The 23,306-nt window shown below is 41.6% G+C and overlaps 1 long non-coding RNA gene across 14 annotated transcripts in view; it reads left to right on the top strand.

The window, feature by feature from the left end:
- LOC148647685 (uncharacterized) overlaps nucleotides 1–14,249 on the top strand; it is a 663,201-nt gene extending 648,952 nt beyond the window's left edge. For 9 of the 14 annotated variants that reach the window (XR_015926670.1, XR_015926666.1, XR_015926671.1 and 6 more), the window contains 6 exons: nucleotides 1,556–1,725; nucleotides 6,221–6,465; nucleotides 6,569–6,753; nucleotides 7,364–12,298; nucleotides 12,402–12,586; nucleotides 13,197–14,249. This is a non-coding gene — a long non-coding RNA (uncharacterized LOC148647685). Of the gene's footprint in view, nucleotides 1–408; nucleotides 563–1,555; nucleotides 1,726–6,220; nucleotides 6,466–6,568; nucleotides 6,754–7,363; nucleotides 12,299–12,401; nucleotides 12,587–13,196 lie in introns of all 14 variants that reach the window. The other 5 variants (XR_015926661.1, XR_015926664.1, XR_015926663.1 and 2 more) reach the window with 5 other exon arrangements.
- The last annotated feature ends 9,057 nt before the right edge of the window (nucleotides 14,250–23,306 follow it).

The following is a 23,306-nucleotide window of genomic DNA, read 5'->3' as shown; positions in this document are numbered from 1 at the left end:
GTACCGCAGGCCTCGACTGGGTTTTCTCTATTTGAGTTACTATACGCTCGGAGACCCCAGGGCTTATTAGATCTGGTCAAAGGGTCTTGGGAGCATCAACTTTAAACATTACAGACTGTCATTGAACATTTGGAGAAGGCCCAGATGCAACAAAGGCAGATTTATAATAGGGGAGCTATTGTGCGGGAATTTCAGCCAGCGGACAAAGTAGTACTATTAGTCCCGACCTCAGAAATTAAATTCCTGGCCACCTGGCAGGGGCCTTATGAGGTGGTGGAAAAAGTAGGTCCCATAAAGTTAAGCAACCTGACAAACGACGACAGCATCAGATCTACCATGTGAATTTATTAAAGAAATGGCATGGTGCAGAAGTTCTGCTCACCCACTTCTCCCCTGACCCTTTGGAAGATGAAACTGGTACTGTCGCTGTGGGGGACCTGGCTCTGTCGCAGAAGCAGGAATTACAAGAGCTCCTATCGCAAAACAAAAATGTTTTTTTCCCCGAAGACCTGGCCGAACTCGCCTCATACGACATAAGATTATCACAGAACCAGGAAAAAGGGTAAGACAGCCCCCCTATCGAATTCCTGAAGCCAAAAGGAAATTAATTAAGGAAGAGATAGAAAAAATATTAAAAATGGGAAAAAATAGAAGAATCCCATAGCAAGTGGGCTAGTCCAATAGTTTTGATACCCAAACCGGATGGAACTATTAGGTTCTGAAATTTCAAAAGATTAAATGAGATCTCGCTATTTGATGCATACCCTATGCCCCGTATAGATGAGCTAATAGAGCGATTAGGTAACGCCCGATACATCAGTACGCTAGATCTTACGAAGGGATATTGGCAAATACCCCTAACCAAAGAAGCTAAAGCCAAGACTGCTTTTGCCACCCTGGAGGGGTTATACCAGTACCAGGTCCTTCCATTTGGTTTACACAGCACTCCTGCTACGTTTCAGAGATTAATGGACAGAATACTCAGACCTCATCCATATTTTGCAGCTGCCTACTTAGATGTCATAATTCATAGCACAACATGGGAACAACACTTACAACACCTGGATGCAGTAATTGAAGATTTGAGAGAAGCAGGATTAACAGCTAATCCAAACAAATGTTGTCTAGGGACCCAGGAAGCCAATTATCTCGTCTATACGATTGGGAAAGGAATGGTCATAGCACAAGAACAGAAGGTGCAGTTAATTAGAATCTCGCCTAAACCTTCTACAAAGAAGCAAATACGAACGATTTTGGGATTGGCGAGTTACTATCGCTGTTTAATTTCAGGATTTGCCTCCATTGCTGCCCCAATAGAAAAGAATGTCTCACGATAAAATGGATTATATAAGATATTATTTATTGGGAAGACGATTTATATTGTATACAGATCATCCTCCACTAACCTGGTTGTAAAGAAATATGGACAAAAGGATCGAATTACACGATGGGGCCTTAGGCTCCAGAGGTTTCAGTTCCGAACGGTTTACAGACCCTGGAAGAAACAAGGTAATGTCGATGCCCTCTCACGAATGCATTGTTTCTTTTTTTCTAGACAGCCTGAGGACGGGGCTGGTGTCAGGGGGAGGGTCATCCAGGATATGTATTTCAGGAACGACCTGCTCAATATACTTGACTTTGTCATCCACGTTGGATGATTTCACTGACTTTGTGTGAATTCTCTCATTGGTGTTGCAGCCTTGGCCTGGAACGTCTAGCTGGTTTGTAAGCAACCGTCACACCATTACACTATTCTGTGGTATCTGGGTCCGATTCAGGAGTCTTTTTTTTTTTACATGACAAGACATAATTCGCACCCTGCCCTTCGGGAAGTTTTATCTGTTATAGTGGTCGCTGTTTCCATATCCCGTGTTTGACAGGGAGATGCCGTGGGGGCAGGGTGGTCAGATCTGTCAGAAGGAGTGAGGGGATGTTTGAGGTTATCAAGTAGAGTTGAGGAGTAGAGGAGTTTATGGCCATATGGACAAGAACATTGGACCTCGTATTCGTGTGATCTCTCAGGACGTAAACAGTACAGCAGATGACACCACACAGTGTAGGCATTGCATGGTGACAAACTGTAATAAATCAGAAAACCAGAACAATATGTAGTACTGAAAGAAAACACATTGTAGACCATGTAGAAAGTGTGTGGTGCAGATGTGTATTGAGTCTGAGGCTGTTACGAGCACAGTCAGCACCAATTGACCCTAATTATTCAATCTGCGTTCCAAACCCTCTGCTCACTCCAAACCGACACTCGGTATGAGGAATCTTTCCGTCTCCTGAGCTCTCAGTACTTATGACCTTCAACATCTTGCTTGCCTATCGGCGACCCACTGCGAAATGGGCATACAGTCTGGGGAGATCACCCGGATTCTTGTAAATACTTCCCTGATTTTGCACCCCTGTTATACTTGTACTCAACTGCCACCCTATCCCTGTGTAACGACCCAACAGAGCCCAGTGTGTCGCTCTCTCTGGCGCTTGCTCATTCTCTCTCTCTCACTCTGCTGGCGCACGAGCACAGGGGTGCTTTTCTGGCTGTGCTGAAAAATAAAGCGCCGTTTCTCAGCCAACGAGGGTCTCAGTCACTGTGTCCGTCCTCGCCGAACCCAAAAATACTACACTGGTGTCAGAAGCAAGAGAATGGACAATGAGCAGCCGTTGATGTCAGACTCAAGAGAAGCGCCGGTACCCCCAGCAGCCGAGCGACTCCCTTAAGCGCCTTTTGGGGGCGAGCAGCAGCCGTCAGGGGCCGGAATGGTTCCTCAGCGCCACCGGTGGCCACAGCCCTCATCAGGGCTATCCAATGGCGGCCCTCTCGGCAGAGGGACCCTTCCCATGTCTCCTCAGTCTATGTGGTGGGAAGGAGATGCCAGACCAGCAGAGTCCAGCCGGCGCCGGTGCAACTGAGCTGATGGCGCAAACGGCTGGTCTCAGGTGGAGTTGGCAGGCCACTTGGCCGCGGTCCTGGAGGGGAAGACCTTCCAGGCGCTGCTGGATATACCCGGGGACCAGCAGTACAACTACGCGGCGTTGGCGTCGGCCCTCCGGAGGCGTTTTGACGGGAGAGGCTGGGGGCCCCCGTCCTGGCCTTCCTGGATCCGACGCTGCCCTGTGTGCTGGATACAGACGCCAGTGAGACGGGGGTGGGCACAGTGCTAGCACAGGAGGGGCAAGACGGGGAGAGGGTCGTCACGCACATTAGCTGGGCGCTCGATAAGGCCGAGAGGAATTATTGCGTCACCTGGAGGGAGCACTGCTAGAGCACCACAACTTCTTCAACACTCGTTAGTTTGAGTCTTTGTTTAAGCTGTAAGTTAGTTTTACTTCTTAAACATTTGAAACACTAATTTTGTAAGCTTAACATGCATTCCGTACAGAAATAAAATAGTTTTCTACAGTTGTTAAGCAGATTAGCAGGTAACTGACAAAGTAGATCACTGTCCACCACTGCCCAGTGATATAACTTTAACAAGATCTAGTACCTGGTGCAGTTTTTACAAAACTTTTAATCAATCGAACTCCAGGTGCGAGTTCATAAAGCCTGAATTACGTACTATGCATATGTCTCCGAAACACCTCATCTACTATAAAGCTTTCAGTGCCTTGTGTATATTCTAATCTCAGCGTGGGCAGGGTGTGTAGGGACAGGTTTAGGCTGCAATTGAATTGGTGATCTGTATTCTTCACACCTGAAACATTGTTTTCTCTGAAAGCATTTTCTTCCCTGTTTAGCTGATCTTTTGCTGCCAACACCTTTTAACTGTGACTATATCCACGATATAGCACAGCCTCCCTTTAGGGAGAAAATGGAATACTGGTGTGTATTTTTTTCTTTAAACTACCAATACCAGCCACATAAAGTTTACATAATATGTTTATGTTCCTAATTTAATATTGTTTAAGAGCATGTGAAAGTCATGGTGAGTCGGATTCTCAAAACTTACTTTGTATGATTGGAAACGAATACGTGATCGGATCAACGAAATGCTGTGGTGTTACTTTTTGTCAATGGAAAAAATAGTCTTCGTTTACAAAGACGGTTACAAAGAAAGTGGACCACGGTAATACTTTGAGCTTACAGCCTGTCCAAGGTCATTCATTATTAATTCTATTAGTAATATCTTCCGTAAAGACTTTGATGCATAAAATATTTCTGCATAATTAAAATATTTATGATAAAGGCGGTAGGTTGTGTACTTTTGTCCAACTGAGCAATCTTGCTTTTATAAAATATACCAAGTTTTTAATGTTTAATGCTGTAATACAGTTTAAAATTAAAAGTCTAGAGAGTATACAACTTAAATTCTTAATTGGATAAAGATTGTCCCTCAGCAATGATTGGGATCCAAAACCGGCGTTTTCTTGTGACAGCTCAAATGTTGAACATGAGGTTAAGCTTTATTAGCTCCTCCTGGCGGTTTTACACGGTGTTTCCAGATACTATTATCATAGCTGCGGTATTATGTGGCATATAACGATATGACGTGATGTGATGCGACACGCCCGCTGCGTTGTACTGCAGCATACCTTGCTCGTTTTGAATGGCTGCATCTGTATCTCACATATTCAATGTCACATATCTCCGAAAATTCAAAAATGTTCACATGTCCACAAATGTTGTGAAATATACCCAAATGATCAATAACATCCCCAAAAGGTGTCCAAATATTCCACAAAGTTACCAAACATAACATGTCCCCAAATCTTTCAAAATGTCTCTGAATTGTATCCAAATTTAATGCCACGTTTTCCAAATGATTTATAAACACTCGTTAAAGTTCCCAAAAGATTCTGAATTGTAGCTGAATGTTCCAAAATGTCCATAAATATAATCAAATATTCCGACACGTCTCAAATGTTCAGTAACATTCCCAAATGTCACAAAGTGTTCCATAGTGTTGCCAAAAGGACACAAATTCCGTAATTATACCAATCATTCTCAAGAGGTTCCCCAACTTATCTATAACATTCCAAAATATTCCCAAAGAACTGTAATGTACTCAGATGAGCCCTAGAGGTTCCCAAATGTTGCAAAATGTAACCAAATACGTAGATGGTTACAAAGAAAGTGGAGTACAATCCTAATTTGATCCTTAAATTAATATAATTAATTTCTTTATATCCGCAATTCCAAATCATATTCCCTATTAAAATGATTCTAAAAAGTATGCAGTTTTTTACTGCGCTCATGAGCGCAAGTATTTATAGAAAAGGTTAAAATATAGCTTTTTGTAAAGTATATAAGCTTAATACAGTCAGAGCGAGCACATCTATTATCGCCCTGCTCCCCACCTCGCAACCTCCGCTCTTCAAATTCTGCCCTCCTTACTGTCCCCCAAGCCCGTCTACATTGTATGGGCAACAGGGCCTTCTCCTGCTATGCCCCCAAGCTCTGGAACTCTTTGCCCAAGGATATCAGAGAGTCACCTTCTCTAAACTCCTTCAAATCCAGACTCAAAACCCTCTTTTTCAGAAAAGCCTTTACTTAACTGGTTCCATTCTTCACCCCTCTGCTCTTCTTAGTACCACCATCCACTGTCTCCTCTATTGTTATTGTTGTATTGTTGAAATTGTAATTGTATCTAATCTTGTGTATTCTTATTTATTGTTATTGTCATCCTGTAAAGCGCTTTGAGAAGCCACCTTTAAAGGCGCTATATAAAATAGTTTGTTATTATAAAAACTTTTCAAAATAACCACAATACACTAAGTGCCTGAGTTAAATACTCTGATGCATAAAATGTTTATGAAGAAAGTAGAATACTATTGTGTATTTTTTGTTTTTTTTAAGCAGATTCCAACATGCCCAGTAAAGAGATTAAATGAAGCAATCATTTCACTAACAACTAATGCACCACAAGTGCCACCTGTCGGTCATTTTGGCCAGCCAGTCACGTACTGGGTAGCCCGCAGATTATTTGCCAGGGTTCAGGATTGGCTACATCTGTATTAGGTAGAACAATATTTACTTCTTACTGTGGGCCACTGAAATACACGGGTAAGATTAACTTTAACTTGTAACAACACAAGGATGTTTTCAGGAGCTTTTATTACCATTTCGAAAGGAGCAAAGACATTTGCAAAAATAAAAATGCATAGTTTTGCCTACAGTTCAGATGGGAAGTAGGTGAAGTTCTTTCATTTTAATAATAACTTTCACAGAATTAATGGACTGCTGCCGTTTGAATTCTAAATAGTCTCTTTTTTGCAGGGGAGCTGATTGGAGTGGAGTACCTGTACAGTCGGGCTGGAGAAGTTCTTCAAGACTATAGAGCAGTAATTGAGAAGCTGGAGGCTGATTCTGATCTGTTTGTTGATGGAGGTTTTGATGACTCTGAGGAATTTCTGGACCTGGCCGTCCTGCTGCTGCATCAGTCTTTCCTGGAATAATAACACCCCTCACCATTCCCTCCCAGGCTGAGAGCAGAACTGCAATGGAGACTTCAACTCAGGAATGTATGTTTACTATAGAACAGTTTTCAATTAATTTCTGACAGTTTCTGTTGATGTGTGTGGTATTATCAAGAACAATGAACACTGTGTATTCTATGATTTTTAGTCGCACACACATCAATTAAGAAACCCATGCAGCAACTGATGACCTGGCAGCACTGTAAGAGACCCTTTCCTGCTTCACCACCCGAACTAATGGATACAGGGCTAAAGCAAGTTGCAGCAAATCATTCGCTGAAGTGACATCATCTGCTGAAGACCCCATTGCCAATGTTCCCCATTGCCAAGGATGTAAGTGCACATATAGCATTTCCTTCCACTTCCACCTGATTAACTAGATACATTTTAACATGTAAATAAAAATTGGGATCATTTGCTTCCTTATCTAATGTTTGCTACACTTACAACACATGGATGCAGTAACTGAAGATTTGAGAGAAGCAGGATTAACAGCTAATCCAAACAAATGTTGTCTAGGGACCCAGGAAGCCAATTATCTCGTCCATACGATTGGGAGAGGAATGATCATACCACAAGAACAGAAGGTGCAATTAATTAGAATCTGGCCTAAACCTTCTACAAAGAAGCAAATACGAACGATTTTGGGATTGGCGAGTTACTATCGCTGTTTAATTTCAGGATTTGCCTCCATTGCTGCCCCAATAGAAAAGAATGTCTCACGATAAAATGGATTATATAAGATATTATTTATTGGGAAGACGATTTATATTGTATACAGATCATCCTCCACTAACCTGGTTGTTAAGAAATATGGACAAAAGGATCGAATTACACGATGGGGCCTTAGGCTCCAGAGGTTTCAGTTCCGAACGGTTTATAGACCCTGGAAGAAACAAGGTAATGTCGATGCCCTCTCACGAATGCATTTCTTTTTTTCCAGACAGCCTGAGGACGGGGCTGGTGTCAGGGGGAGGGTCATCCAGGATATGTATTTCAGGAACGACCTGCTCAATATACTTGACTTTGTCATCCATGTTGGATGATTTCACTGACTTTGTTTGAATTCGCTCGTTGGTGTTGCAGCCTTGGCCTGGAAAGTGTAGCCAGGGAGTCTAGCTGGTTTGTAAGCAACCGTTACACCATTACACTGTTCTGTGGGTCCGATTCAGAAGTCTTTTTTTTTTACATGCCAAGACATAATTCGCACCCTGCCCTTTGGGATCAATAAAGTTTTATCTGTTATAGTGGTCGCTGTTTCCATATCCCGTTTGACAGGGAGATGCCGTGGGGGCAGGGTGGTCAGATCTGTCAGAAGGAGTGAGGGGATGTTTGAGGTTATCAAGTAGAGTTGAGGAGTAGAGGAGTTTATGGCCATATGGACAACAACGTTGGACCTCGTATTCGTGTGATCTCTCAGGACGTAAACAGTACAGCAGATGACACCTCACAGTGTAGGCAGTGCATGGTGACAAACTAATAAATCAGAAAACCAGAACAATATGTAGTACTGAAAGAAAACACATTGTAGACCATGTAGAAAGTGTGTGGTGCAGATGTGTATTGAGTCTGAGGCTGTTACGAGCACAGTCAGCACCAATTGACCCTAATTATTCAATCTGCGTTCCACACCCTGTCCTTCACTATTCAAACCCTCTGCTCACTCCAAACCGACACTCGGTATGAGGAATCTTTCCGTCTCCTGAGCTCTCAGTACTTATGACCTTCAACATCTTGCTTGCCTATCGGCGACCCACTGCGAAATGGGCATACAGTCTGGGGAGATCACCCGGATTCTTGTAAATACTTCCCTGATTTTGCACCCATGTTATACTTGTACTCAACTGCCACCCTATCCTTGTGTAACGACCCAACAGAGCCCAGTGTGTTGCTCTCTCTGGCGCTCGCTCATTCTCTCTCTCTCACTCTGCTGGCGCATGAGCACAGGGGTGCTGTGCTGGCTGTGCTGAAAAATAAAGCGCCGTTTCTCAGCCAACGAGGGTCTGAGTCACTGTGTCCGTCCTCGCCGAACCCAAAAATACTGGTGTCAGAAGCAGGAGAATGGACAATGAGCAGCCATTGATGTCAGACTCAAGAGAAGCCCCGGTACCCCCAGCAGCCGAGCGACCCCCTAAAGTGCCTTTTGGGGGCGAGCAGCAGCCATCAGGGGCCAGAACGGTTCCTCAGCGCCACCAGTGGCCACAGCCCTCATCAAGGCTATCCAACGGCGGCCCTCTCGGCAGAGGGACCCTTTCCCATGTCTCCTCAGTCTATGTGGTGGGAAGGAGATGCCAGACCAGCAGGGTCCAGCCGGCGCTGGTGCAACTGAGGTGATGGGGCAAACGGCTGGTCTCAGGTGGAGTTGGCAGGCCACTTGGCCGCGGTCCTGGAGGGGAAGACCTTCCAGGCGCTGCTGGATATACCCGGGGACCAGCAGTACAACTACGCGGCGTTGGCGTCGGCCCTCCGGAGGCGTTTTGACGGGAGAGGCTGGGGGCCCCCGTCCTGGCCTTCCTGGATCCGACGCTGCCCTGTGTGCTGGATACAGACGCCAGTGAGACGGGGGTGGGCACAGTGCTAGCACAGGAGGGGCAAGACGGGGAGAGGGTCGTCACGCACATTAGCTGGGCGCTCGATAAGGCCGAGAGGAATTATTGCGTCACCTGGAGGGAGCACTGCTAGAGCACCACAACTTCTTCAACACTCGTTAGTTTGAGTCTTTGTTTAAGCTGTAAGTTAGTTTTACTTCTTAAACATTTGAAACACTAATTTTGTAAGCTTAACATGCATTCCGTACAGAAATAAAATAGTTTTCTACAGTTGTTAAGCAGATTAGCAGGTAACTGACAAAGTAGATCACTGTCCACCACTGCCCAGTGATATAACTTTAACAAGATCTAGTACCTGGTGCAGTTTTTACAAAACTTTTAATCAATCGAACTCCAGGTGCGAGTTCATAAAGCCTGAATTACGTACTATGCATATGTCTCCGAAACACCTCATCTACTATAAAGCTTTCAGTGCCTTGTGTATATTCTAATCTCAGCGTGGGCAGGGTGTGTAGGGACAGGTTTAGGCTGCAATTGAATTGGTGATCTGTATTCTTCACACCTGAAACATTGTTTTCTCTGAAAGCATTTTCTTCCCTGTTTAGCTGATCTTTTGCTGCCAACACCTTTTAACTGTGACTATATCCACGATATAGCACAGCCTCCCTTTAGGGAGAAAATGGAATACTGGTGTGTATTTTTTTCTTTAAACTACCAATACCAGCCACATAAAGTTTACATAATATGTTTATGTTCCTAATTTAATATTGTTTAAGAGCATGTGAAAGTCATGGTGAGTCGGATTCTCAAAACTTACTTTGTATGATTGGAAACGAATACGTGATCGGATCAACGAAATGCTGTGGTGTTACTTTTTGTCAATGGAAAAAATAGTCTTCGTTTACAAAGACGGTTACAAAGAAAGTGGACCACGGTAATACTTTGAGCTTACAGCCTGTCCAAGGTCATTCATTATTAATTCTATTAGTAATATCTTCCGTAAAGACTTTGATGCATAAAATATTTCTGCATAATTAAAATATTTATGATAAAGGCGGTAGGTTGTGTACTTTTGTCCAACTGAGCAATCTTGCTTTTATAAAATATACCAAGTTTTTAATGTTTAATGCTGTAATACAGTTTAAAATTAAAAGTCTAGAGAGTATACAACTTAAATTCTTAATTGGATAAAGATTGTCCCTCAGCAATGATTGGGATCCAAAACCGGCGTTTTCTTGTGACAGCTCAAATGTTGAACATGAGGTTAAGCTTTATTAGCTCCTCCTGGCGGTTTTACACGGTGTTTCCAGATACTATTATCATAGCTGCGGTATTATGTGGCATATAACGATATGACGTGATGTGATGCGACACGCCCGCTGCGTTGTACTGCAGCATACCTTGCTCGTTTTGAATGGCTGCATCTGTATCTCACATATTCAATGTCACATATCTCCGAAAATTCAAAAATGTTCACATGTCCACAAATGTTGTGAAATATACCCAAATGATCAATAACATCCCCAAAAGGTGTCCAAATATTCCACAAAGTTACCAAACATAACATGTCCCCAAATCTTTCAAAATGTCTCTGAATTGTATCCAAATTTAATGCCACGTTTTCCAAATGATTTATAAACACTCGTTAAAGTTCCCAAAAGATTCTGAATTGTAGCTGAATGTTCCAAAATGTCCATAAATATAATCAAATATTCCGACACGTCTCAAATGTTCAGTAACATTCCCAAATGTCACAAAGTGTTCCATAGTGTTGCCAAAAGGACACAAATTCCGTAATTATACCAATCATTCTCAAGAGGTTCCCCAACTTATCTATAACATTCCAAAATATTCCCAAAGAACTGTAATGTACTCAGATGAGCCCTAGAGGTTCCCAAATGTTGCAAAATGTAACCAAATACGTAGATGGTTACAAAGAAAGTGGAGTACAATCCTAATTTGATCCTTAAATTAATATAATTAATTTCTTTATATCCGCAATTCCAAATCATATTCCCTATTAAAATGATTCTAAAAAGTATGCAGTTTTTTACTGCGCTCATGAGCGCAAGTATTTATAGAAAAGGTTAAAATATAGCTTTTTGTAAAGTATATAAGCTTAATACAGTCAGAGCGAGCACATCTATTATCGCCCTGCTCCCCACCTCGCAACCTCCGCTCTTCAAATTCTGCCCTCCTTACTGTCCCCCAAGCCCGTCTACATTGTATGGGCAACAGGGCCTTCTCCTGCTATGCCCCCAAGCTCTGGAACTCTTTGCCCAAGGATATCAGAGAGTCACCTTCTCTAAACTCCTTCAAATCCAGACTCAAAACCCTCTTTTTCAGAAAAGCCTTTACTTAACTGGTTCCATTCTTCACCCCTCTGCTCTTCTTAGTACCACCATCCACTGTCTCCTCTATTGTTATTGTTGTATTGTTGAAATTGTAATTGTATCTAATCTTGTGTATTCTTATTTATTGTTATTGTCATCCTGTAAAGCGCTTTGAGAAGCCACCTTTAAAGGCGCTATATAAAATAGTTTGTTATTATAAAAACTTTTCAAAATAACCACAATACACTAAGTGCCTGAGTTAAATACTCTGATGCATAAAATGTTTATGAAGAAAGTAGAATACTATTGTGTATTTTTTGTTTTTTTTAAGCAGATTCCAACATGCCCAGTAAAGAGATTAAATGAAGCAATCATTTCACTAACAACTAATGCACCACAAGTGCCACCTGTCGGTCATTTTGGCCAGCCAGTCACGTACTGGGTAGCCCGCAGATTATTTGCCAGGGTTCAGGATTGGCTACATCTGTATTAGGTAGAACAATATTTACTTCTTACTGTGGGCCACTGAAATACACGGGTAAGATTAACTTTAACTTGTAACAACACAAGGATGTTTTCAGGAGCTTTTATTACCATTTCGAAAGGAGCAAAGACATTTGCAAAAATAAAAATGCATAGTTTTGCCTACAGTTCAGATGGGAAGTAGGTGAAGTTCTTTCATTTTAATAATAACTTTCACAGAATTAATGGACTGCTGCCGTTTGAATTCTAAATAGTCTCTTTTTTGCAGGGGAGCTGATTGGAGTGGAGTACCTGTACAGTCGGGCTGGAGAAGTTCTTCAAGACTATAGAGCAGTAATTGAGAAGCTGGAGGCTGATTCTGATCTGTTTGTTGATGGAGGTTTTGATGACTCTGAGGAATTTCTGGACCTGGCCGTCCTGCTGCTGCATCAGTCTTTCCTGGAATAATAACACCCCTCACCATTCCCTCCCAGGCTGAGAGCAGAACTGCAATGGAGACTTCAACTCAGGAATGTATGTTTACTATAGAACAGTTTTCAATTAATTTCTGACAGTTTCTGTTGATGTGTGTGGTATTATCAAGAACAATGAACACTGTGTATTCTATGATTTTTAGTCGCACACACATCAATTAAGAAACCCATGCAGCAACTGATGACCTGGCAGCACTGTAAGAGACCCTTTCCTGCTTCACCACCCGAACTAATGGATACAGGGCTAAAGCAAGTTGCAGCAAATCATTCGCTGAAGTGACATCATCTGCTGAAGACCCCATTGCCAATGTTCCCCATTGCCAAGGATGTAAGTGCACATATAGCATTTCCTTCCACTTCCACCTGATTAACTAGATACATTTTAACATGTAAATAAAAATTGGGATCATTTGCTTCCTTATCTAATGTTTGCTACACTTACAACACATGGATGCAGTAACTGAAGATTTGAGAGAAGCAGGATTAACAGCTAATCCAAACAAATGTTGTCTAGGGACCCAGGAAGCCAATTATCTCGTCCATACGATTGGGAGAGGAATGATCATACCACAAGAACAGAAGGTGCAATTAATTAGAATCTGGCCTAAACCTTCTACAAAGAAGCAAATACGAACGATTTTGGGATTGGCGAGTTACTATCGCTGTTTAATTTCAGGATTTGCCTCCATTGCTGCCCCAATAGAAAAGAATGTCTCACGATAAAATGGATTATATAAGATATTATTTATTGGGAAGACGATTTATATTGTATACAGATCATCCTCCACTAACCTGGTTGTTAAGAAATATGGACAAAAGGATCGAATTACACGATGGGGCCTTAGGCTCCAGAGGTTTCAGTTCCGAACGGTTTATAGACCCTGGAAGAAACAAGGTAATGTCGATGCCCTCTCACGAATGCATTTCTTTTTTTCCAGACAGCCTGAGGACGGGGCTGGTGTCAGGGGGAGGGTCATCCAGGATATGTATTTCAGGAACGACCTGCTCAATATACTTGACTTTGTCATCCATGTTGGATGATTTCACTGACTTTGTTTGAATTCGCTCGTTGGTGTTGCAGCCTTGGCCTGGAAAGTGTAGCCAGGGAGTCTAGCTGGTTTGTAAGCAACCGTTACACCATTACACTGTTCTGTGGGTCCGATTCAGAAGTCTTTTTTTTTTACATGCCAAGACATAATTCGCACCCTGCCCTTTGGGATCAATAAAGTTTTATCTGTTATAGTGGTCGCTGTTTCCATATCCCGTTTGACAGGGAGATGCCGTGGGGGCAGGGTGGTCAGATCTGTCAGAAGGAGTGAGGGGATGTTTGAGGTTATCAAGTAGAGTTGAGGAGTAGAGGAGTTTATGGCCATATGGACAACAACGTTGGACCTCGTATTCGTGTGATCTCTCAGGACGTAAACAGTACAGCAGATGACACCTCACAGTGTAGGCAGTGCATGGTGACAAACTAATAAATCAGAAAACCAGAACAATATGTAGTACTGAAAGAAAACACATTGTAGACCATGTAGAAAGTGTGTGGTGCAGATGTGTATTGAGTCTGAGGCTGTTACGAGCACAGTCAGCACCAATTGACCCTAATTATTCAATCTGCGTTCCACACCCTGTCCTTCACTATTCAAACCCTCTGCTCACTCCAAACCGACACTCGGTATGAGGAATCTTTCCGTCTCCTGAGCTCTCAGTACTTATGACCTTCAACATCTTGCTTGCCTATCGGCGACCCACTGCGAAATGGGCATACAGTCTGGGGAGATCACCCGGATTCTTGTAAATACTTCCCTGATTTTGCACCCATGTTATACTTGTACTCAACTGCCACCCTATCCTTGTGTAACGACCCAACAGAGCCCAGTGTGTTGCTCTCTCTGGCGCTCGCTCATTCTCTCTCTCTCACTCTGCTGGCGCATGAGCACAGGGGTGCTGTGCTGGCTGTGCTGAAAAATAAAGCGCCGTTTCTCAGCCAACGAGGGTCTGAGTCACTGTGTCCGTCCTCGCCGAACCCAAAAATACTGGTGTCAGAAGCAGGAGAATGGACAATGAGCAGCCATTGATGTCAGACTCAAGAGAAGCCCCGGTACCCCCAGCAGCCGAGCGACCCCCTAAAGTGCCTTTTGGGGGCGAGCAGCAGCCATCAGGGGCCAGAACGGTTCCTCAGCGCCACCAGTGGCCACAGCCCTCATCAAGGCTATCCAACGGCGGCCCTCTCGGCAGAGGGACCCTTTCCCATGTCTCCTCAGTCTATGTGGTGGGAAGGAGATGCCAGACCAGCAGGGTCCAGCCGGCGCTGGTGCAACTGAGGTGATGGGGCAAACGGCTGGTCTCAGGTGGAGTTGGCAGGCCACTTGGCCGCGGTCCTGGAGGGGAAGGCCTTCCATGCGCTGCTGGATATACCCGGGGACCAGCAGTACAACTACGCGGCGTTGGCGTCGGCCCTCCAGAAGCGTTTTGATGGGAGAGGCTGGGACCCCCCGTCCTGGCCTTCCCGGATCCGACGCTGCCCTGTGTGCTGGATACAGATGCCAGTGAGACGGGGGTGGGCACAGTGCTAGCACAGGAGGGGCAAGACGGGGAGAGGGTCGTCACGCACATTAGCTGGGCGCTCGATAAGGCCGAGAGGAATTGTTGCGTCACCTGGAGGGAGCTGCTGGCTGTAGTCTCGGCGGTCCGCCACTTCAAGCCCCATCTGTTCGAGACCCAGTTTAAACTGGGGACAGACCATGCCTCCCTCACCTGGCTGCTCAATTTCAAGGAGCCAGAGGGTCAAATGGATTGAGACCGTGCAGGAGTATGACTTCACGGTCATCTACCATATGCGAGGGACTATAACCTGGCCTCAAGTCCTAGAAGTTACCATTTTTAACATCGCTATCAAGCAGAAAAGGGTTATTAAGGTGATAAGTGTAATTTTGAATTCAAGACAGTGGCTGCATTCATTTAGGGCTGCATCTTTTTTAACAAACGCAAGCTGAGCTTACTGTGACTAAAACGTACTACAAAAACTTAAGAGAATGTTTTGCAAAAACTGAAAGAATGTACAGTAAGATCAGAAAACCGAATGTTACAAAGGAAGATACAGGATGACTAAGTATTATAAAAATCAGATTTAATTAGAGGCTTACAACATAAAATTACTTCACTTACAACCCCCACAATAAAATACAGTATATTATACCATTATCCAGCATAGAACTGAAGCACAAAGCAAATGCAAATGATTTATTCTCTTAGATGGGTGCATACAAAAGAAAAGCTTTTGTTTGTTCCCATAAGTTATATTTAAGCTATAAAGAAAAAAAGCAGAAAATAACTAGATAAAACTAAAGCTTTCTGTGCAGCAAGGTTTGATAGTCTATGCAGGCAGAAATACTGAAAATCTGATGATACTCTGAAAAAGATAAGAAAAGCATTTGTAATATTCTTTTGAACAAAACCCTGTTTCAAGTCTTTGCTGCACTTGGGAACCATCACTATTTAATATAAACCAAAATAATCTTTTTAATTGCATTTCTACAAAAAAAACTGATTTTTACAGCAATATTTAAAATCTTTTAAATGCAGTTGATAGAAATTGATTTAACAAATTTCACATCTTTCAACAGAACTCAAAATATTTTCAATTACATTTTAAGGCATGTTTATATATTATTCCCAAGTTAAATATTTGAATCAGTACCGGATATAAAACACATTAAAAATCAAATTAAAGCCAATAATTACATGTTTAAATTGTTTTGAAGTGCCATTGTTATAAGTTTACTAAATCAGGAACATTCCAACAGTGTACAATTAAAAACCGTGATAGTTTAATCAAATTGACCATGCAATTCCTAACACTAGTAGCAATAATACAGTTCAAGCCAGTATTTCGACAAAAAAAAACTTTAGTTCACTTAAAAAGATACTTTACTTTTAGTACAAATTAAGCAACCGGAAGTAGATTACAAAATGTGTTCGTGTTGTTTGAAAGCTGCAGTATTTAAAGAAAATGCTTTGGATGTTAATGCTTTTAAAACTTTTAAAATCCTGTTTAACTGTAGGTCACGTTTTTCTTTAAATGTGGTTTTATGAAACAACTGAAAAAAAAGACAACCGTCATATTTAGATGGGAGACGCTTCATTTTCTGAGGTGGCCTGGCACGGTGAGGTGCGCTGACAGCTGTGTGGTGTGACATTATATGCCAGCACACCTCACCGTGCCAGGCCACCACTGCGTCACAACACACAGCTGCCAGTGCACCTCTACATACCCGACCACCACTGCATCACACAGCTGCCAGCGCACCTCACCGCGCCAGGCCACCACTGCGTCACATAGCTGCAAGCGCACCTCACCGTGCCAGGCCACCACTGCATCATACAGCTGCCAGGGCACCTCACCGTGGCAGGCCACCACTGCGTAACACCACATAGCTGCCAGTGCACCTCACCATGCCAGGCCACAACTGCGCCACACCACATAGCTGTCAGCGCACCTCACCATGCCAGGCCACCACTGCATCACACAGCTGCCAGCGCATCTCACCGTGCCAGGCCACCACTGCGTCACAACACACACCTGCCAGTGCACCTCTACATACCAGACCACCACTGCATCACACAGCTGCCAGCGCACCTCACCGTGCCAGGCCACCACTGCATCATACAGCTGCCAGGGCACCTCACCGTGTCAGGCCACCACTGCGTAACACCACATAGCTGCCAGCGCACCTCACCATGCCAGGCCATCACTGAGTCAGAGATTAAATAAAACCTCACTCGCACCAAACAAATTTATATTTCTAAATATCACAACATGATCAAATTTAAGTCATTTTAATAACAATGAATAGTCACCTAGGCGTTACAATATAAACATTTATATTGATTTAAATAACGTTTTGATTTAAATCGCAAATGCGGGTTTAAATATATGTGTTTTTTGATTCACAATCAGACAAATGCAACATAAATTGATATCTTTGTCTTCTAAGTATCTTAATAAACTTTCAGCATAGCTTTCTCCCTGTTTAGATTTATTTTGGGATCAAACGTGGAAAGATTAGATTGTTATCGTTTTTATTTTTTAAATACATTTTAGAAAAGTGTAATCTATACTAAAAAGCTGTACACCACCTGCTATAAAGATACATATTGTAATACTTTCGGGTTCAGGTAGGACAAACACAAGAACTCAGACTTGAGGAGTTAAAGCAAGTTAAAGCCTTGATTTTATATATCACCTTTAAAAGTGGCATCTCAAAGCAAAGTAAATACCCAACACTGAGTGTACCCATCTGTCATGCTAATAAAGCACCTTGAATTGAATTGAGAGGGGGTGGGGGGTATATTTGCTTTGTGTATAAAGTACATTGTGAATGTTTTCACAGCCTTCACTTTGTCGTTTTTATGCCATTTTTTGACCACGCACGAATATTCCTATGTCCGTATCTTCGCAAGGGAATCAGTGCGAATTTTAATACTAATTAAATGACCGCGGGCACTTTCCACCCCCTCTACATTCTCAGAGTAGAACAGACTAACCTTCTAATGAAAGACGGTCCACCCCCCACGGACAGGAAAAGTGCCCACAGGCACTTAAACTTAATATGGTCAGTAACAGTAAATAGTAACATGGTCAGAAGGAGCACGTACAAACGTTTCCGAAATAACCACATGTAAGACTCTGATGCTTAAAATGTTTAGGGAGAAAGTGGAATACTGGTGTGTATTTTTTCTTTAAACTACCAATACCAGCCATATACAGTCTGTAACGTAGGGATTTCTATATGTCTTTATTTAGTGGTTACATTAGTGACAAGGCTAAACTTTTAGCTTCAGTAACGTGTACATATCTCCCCTTTTTATAAAACGACATGGTTGAAAACTGTTCCAGAGCCACTGTTGTTTCATCAGTGAAAAGTACATCATGAAATGCCTCTCCCTGTTCAATCCACTGGAAAAAAGAAAAGGAGCATAAAGCTTCTGATGGTCATAAACGATATTCATTTAGGAGCAGCATCAGAAGTATGTCTTTAACTGCACTGCATTGGAGAGAATACCATAGTGTGTTTTTTTTTTACTCCCTGGCGGAAACTGGCTTCCAGAAGAATCAGTATGGCTCAGAGATTAAATAAAACTTCACTCGCACCAAACAAATGTATATTTCTAAATATCACAACATGATCGAATTTAAGTCATTTTAATAACAATGAATAGTCACCTATGCGTTACAATATAAACATTTATATTGATTTAAATCGCGTTTAAATCACCTTTATTTAAAACCCATAAATAAAGCTGATACTGTTTAGACTTAATTATAAAAACTGTATTAAAGCAGCATGATACACAATGCAACGTAAATCGCTATCTTTGTCTTCTGTGTAATAATGTTCACCTCTCTGTCCAGCAAATTTACAATAGTAATAATAATGAACTTTATTGTATATGGCGCCTTTAAAGGTGGCTCCTCAAAGCGCTTTACAGGTTAAAAACAATACTGACATTAACGAAGAGCATAACGCGTGTACTGTGTACACTGCAAGTACAACTCCCCTCTCTGCAGGAGTGCTGGCTGTGACGAATTGAACCGGTTTCACGGGTATTTTCAAAGTAGAAGGCGAGATTTCCAGCGAAAGACACCCCCCCCCCTCAAAAACCCAGTAAGTACGGTACTTACTAGTTAAAGGCTAGGCTCCTCAATGAAATCGCTTTAACATGCTAATGCGTTGGTGTAACAGTCCGGGCGTGGCAAGCTTCTAATTTCAACCCGACTACGGCGAAAGGAACCCTTCTTTCATTAGAAGACAATGAACATATTTTAGCCCTGAATGAATTAATAGCAAACATGGTTTACATAAAAGACATTTTTCCAAGAAAGTTTAGCCTTTGTCACTAATGAAACCACTAAATAAAGACATAAATATAAAAATCTTAAGATTTTTAGAATACATGACTTTGCTAAAATTTATTTGAAAATAAAAACAATTACAACATAGTTTAGACAGATGATAGATACTTTTAGTGATCCCGTGAGGGAAATAAAGTAAATCATTTTCATTTTAGGAAATTATTAAACGCTCGGTTAAAAGCAAAGGAGATTGTCTGTTATAGTGGACATAAAAACAAGAGTTCGCTGGCATTATATCCTGGAAGACACAGACCGGCGCCAGACCGGTAAAATGCCTGATGAACTAGGGATTGGACAGTTTCCAAGTGCTTGTACAATCGATGGAAATGTTCAAATAAATGTGCAAAAGAAATAAAAAAAATAATCATTTATTTCTTTATCATATTGGGTAGCTAATGTCCTCTCTTTGCTAGTTAGTGGCTGTGTTTCTGCGTTGGGTAGCAACGCGTGACTGTTCTAAGGCGGAAGATGTAAACAGCTTAATGTTCGTGTTAAATAATTTTTTTAAATTAAAATTCATTCTATACAGCAATCGCATATTTGGGTACCGTTTCATAAAACTTTCATGCTTAAAATGTTTAGGGAGAAATGGAAGACTGGTGTGTATTTTTTCTTTAAACTACCAAGACCAGCCATACACAGTACAGTTTACATACATACAGTAATGTTTATGTTCCTAAATTAATATCGTTTATGACCTTCAGATGCGTTATGCTCCTCTTCTTTTTATGCTCAGCCACTAAAATTTCCCTTTAGTTGTAAAATCCATATAAATATTCAAAACTAAGCGGATTAAAATGTGCACAGTAAAGACATTAAATTATTAAATCTTTGCACTACCAACCAATGCACCACGAGTGCCCCTGTCGGTCATTTTGGCCAGCCAATCACTTGCCCTGCGGTGCCCTATGGTGCCCCGCGGGTTGGTTACTGTACCGCGGGTTTTTACCGCTTATTTTAAATGGCTGCATCTGAATGATGGTTTGACAGCAGTATGGTACAAGTATGTAGGGATACCATGGTACATAACCCTAGTTATTAAAATATGATTGATAGATAAATAGGCCCACTTTATTCATCCTGAAGAAGATTGCAGAGAAACAAGAAAGCCAACATAAAATGTACAGGCTATTTAAAACATTTTAGGTTCTGGAATGAAACACAAAATTCATTAACCGGTTAACTCCAAATGTGTTAATATGTACATCAATACAGAATATGATCATAACAGTACAAATACAACAACAACAATAATAATAATTTCACAGCTGAAGTTAAAGGGAGCAGGACATTTAAATGGAGACTGGCTCGTGTTCATGATGCTGGTTCTGCTGGCCCACACCACACTGACCTTTCAGGATCTTTGCTGCATTAGGTAGCTTCTGTCTCATAAGGGCTCTGATTTCTGCTTGGGTCTTCTCGGGGAACACAGCCTTTACTTCAGCTAATGAGAGAAAGAGAGCAGAAAAATATTATTTACCTGAACAAAATAGACTAAACGATGATTTCAGAATATAACCTAAGCCATCAACACTCACCAATTATAGCTTCAGCTTCCTCTTGGGACAGGGGTGGCCTTGTTTCACCGTTGACAAAGAGCCCAGGACACAGTGAGGTGCCATTATGCCGTAGTGTACAAGCCACGCATCAGATTATTTGTGTATTTTGCTGCAGTTGCCTAGGAACAGCGATCCCTCAATGTGATGAGCTGGACATTTTATAGAGAAAGACAACATTTGGAGAACAGCCGTAAGGAAACAATTGAGCTACCTGTGTGCTTGCTTGTAGTACATGTGTGCTCCTTCTGCTCAATTATAAAGCATTAGAACTGCAAATGGCTTTACACATACCCGAAAGTTCACTAAAAATGAGCCTATGTTTGGACTAAGTAGCGTTAACCTAGAGCTGTGGATACAAAGTAACGTTAGGTGTTACCTAATTACTGACTCTTAAGAGCACTTACCTCCTGTTGCAAGGACAGTGGCAGCGTGAGCCGTCTTCTTGCTGCTTTTAGGGTTTATCCACCACACCACGTATTTTCTGTTGTGGTCATCCGGATAAAATTCTCCCTCTAGCATGTTTAGCTTGCCCACATCTGTGGCACCATCATTAAAATCAAAAAGTCCATACATATTGTTATGCTTCTGTAGGTACAAAGATGCTGGCTGTCACAGTAAATGTCCGTGATGTCAATTACTACTTGATCACGAGAGAACAGTTTAAATATTGACGCCAGTGTGTGAGTTCTGTACGTGTAGCTCTCTCGTTTTCGCTGGGAAGACGTTTAAAAAAACGTATGCACACATGGCAAAATTAAAAAATCTATAAACAGTATCTGACATATGACAAACAGTGTGAAGTTCCAAGGACTACAAAGCTGCATTGAGCAGGAGCAGCACGTCACAAAACTCAAACACAAAGGCTCTATGTGTCTTCAATATGGCGACAGTCAATCATCATTATCTTTTTAGAGAGGTTCATGACAATTTTTACAGATCAATCATTTGTATGTGTTTTGTCTATCACACTCAGTTACAGTAAATTCATTTGTCACAGTGGTAAAATAAACCATGGTACACTTAAATGTACCATGGAACTATTATGGTACATAACATAGTACACTATGGTACAATGAATGTACCATAGTGTACCCACAGATGTACCATGGTACATACCATATTGTACCCAGAGTACTATAGTATACCATGGTATGCCATGGTACAATTTCTTATGGGGCAGAGTCTCCTCACACACAAGCCCGCTGCCCGGTGTCCTTCACACCCGATAGGGAGGTCCGGGGACAGACGAGCACCTTGAGTCCGGCTCGGAAAAGCGTCTCGTTTGTCTCTGAACTGAACCTTTCTGCCAACACGGCAGTGTTTTTAAAACTAGCCTTTCACTTGCGTTCTTAAATCACCCTTTAACATCAGTATTATAGAGTCTCCATTAATTTGAATCGTCTCCTGATACCCCCGCAAAACAAACCGGGAATGTGCTGTACAGCTGTACTGATACAGTATACTGTAGGTGCGAGGATTACACGTGTACAGAACCGTGAAATATTCTCTGTGGGTTTTGGAAGTGTTGTATCACAGTGAATGTACTATGACACCTGCATAAAAACCTCTGAAGTAGCGAATAATAACGTTTAATTTGCATTCTTGCAAAACCCACAGTACGGTTCCCCCGTCTTTCAAAATTAAACGACCTTGGTGAAGAAGTGCATTTGATCTGACAAAAATTACATTAATTACATTAAAAAATACACATTACAAAATAAAAATGTTTTTATATTATTTTAAAAATGTTTCATATATATATATTTTAATATTTTAAAATTGGAGCAAAACTTCCCATAAGAAATTGATGGTACCAGTATTATGGTATGGTACCCTGGTATTTTTGACAGTACCATAGTACGTGTACCATGGTACTTTTAAGGTGCAGTGTGGTACGTTGAAACCTATTTTGTTTTGACAGCAGTATGGTACAAGTGTGGTACTTTTAGGGGTACCATGGTACATAACACTAATTATTAAAATGTATCTATGATTGATAGATAAATTGATACATAGGCCTACTGTATTCATTCTGAAGAAGATTGCAGAGAAAATTGAAAGCCAACATAAAATGTTCAGGTTATTTAAAACATTTTAGGTTTTGGAATGAAACACACGATTTATTAACCGGTTAACTCCAAATGTATTGATACATGCATTAAAAAAAACGTACTGAAATTCTCTAAATGAATGGTAAAATATTCCAAACGGAATAAAAATACTTTAAAATAAATATCTGGATGTGCGCTTAGAGTGAATTTAGTGGACGAATTAAAAAAAGGTTTTGGATTCAAACAGAATCCAGAATAAAAATACCGATTTGTCACCAAGTAACCCAATCATATATAAACATACTTTAAATCGGAAAAAATAACACGCTAAACGTGTTTGTGTCCTTTCTCCTAATCATCCCATTTTGTATCACAGTGAATGATACAACAATGATAACGAATGATAACGTTTAATTTCCATTCTTGCAAAACCTACAGTACGTTTTTCCTGTCTTTCAAAATTAAACGACCCTGGTGAAGTCCATTTGATCTGAAAAAATGAAAGTAAAAAAACAAAGTTAA

Source organism: Lepisosteus platostomus, chromosome 15 (assembly GCF_059453375.1).
Source record: "Lepisosteus platostomus isolate fLepPlt1 chromosome 15, fLepPlt1.hap1, whole genome shotgun sequence".
Lineage (NCBI taxonomy): Eukaryota > Metazoa > Chordata > Actinopteri > Semionotiformes > Lepisosteidae > Lepisosteus > Lepisosteus platostomus.
The sequence above is the reverse complement of the archived record's forward strand: the minus strand, read 5'-3'. Positions and strand labels throughout refer to the sequence as shown.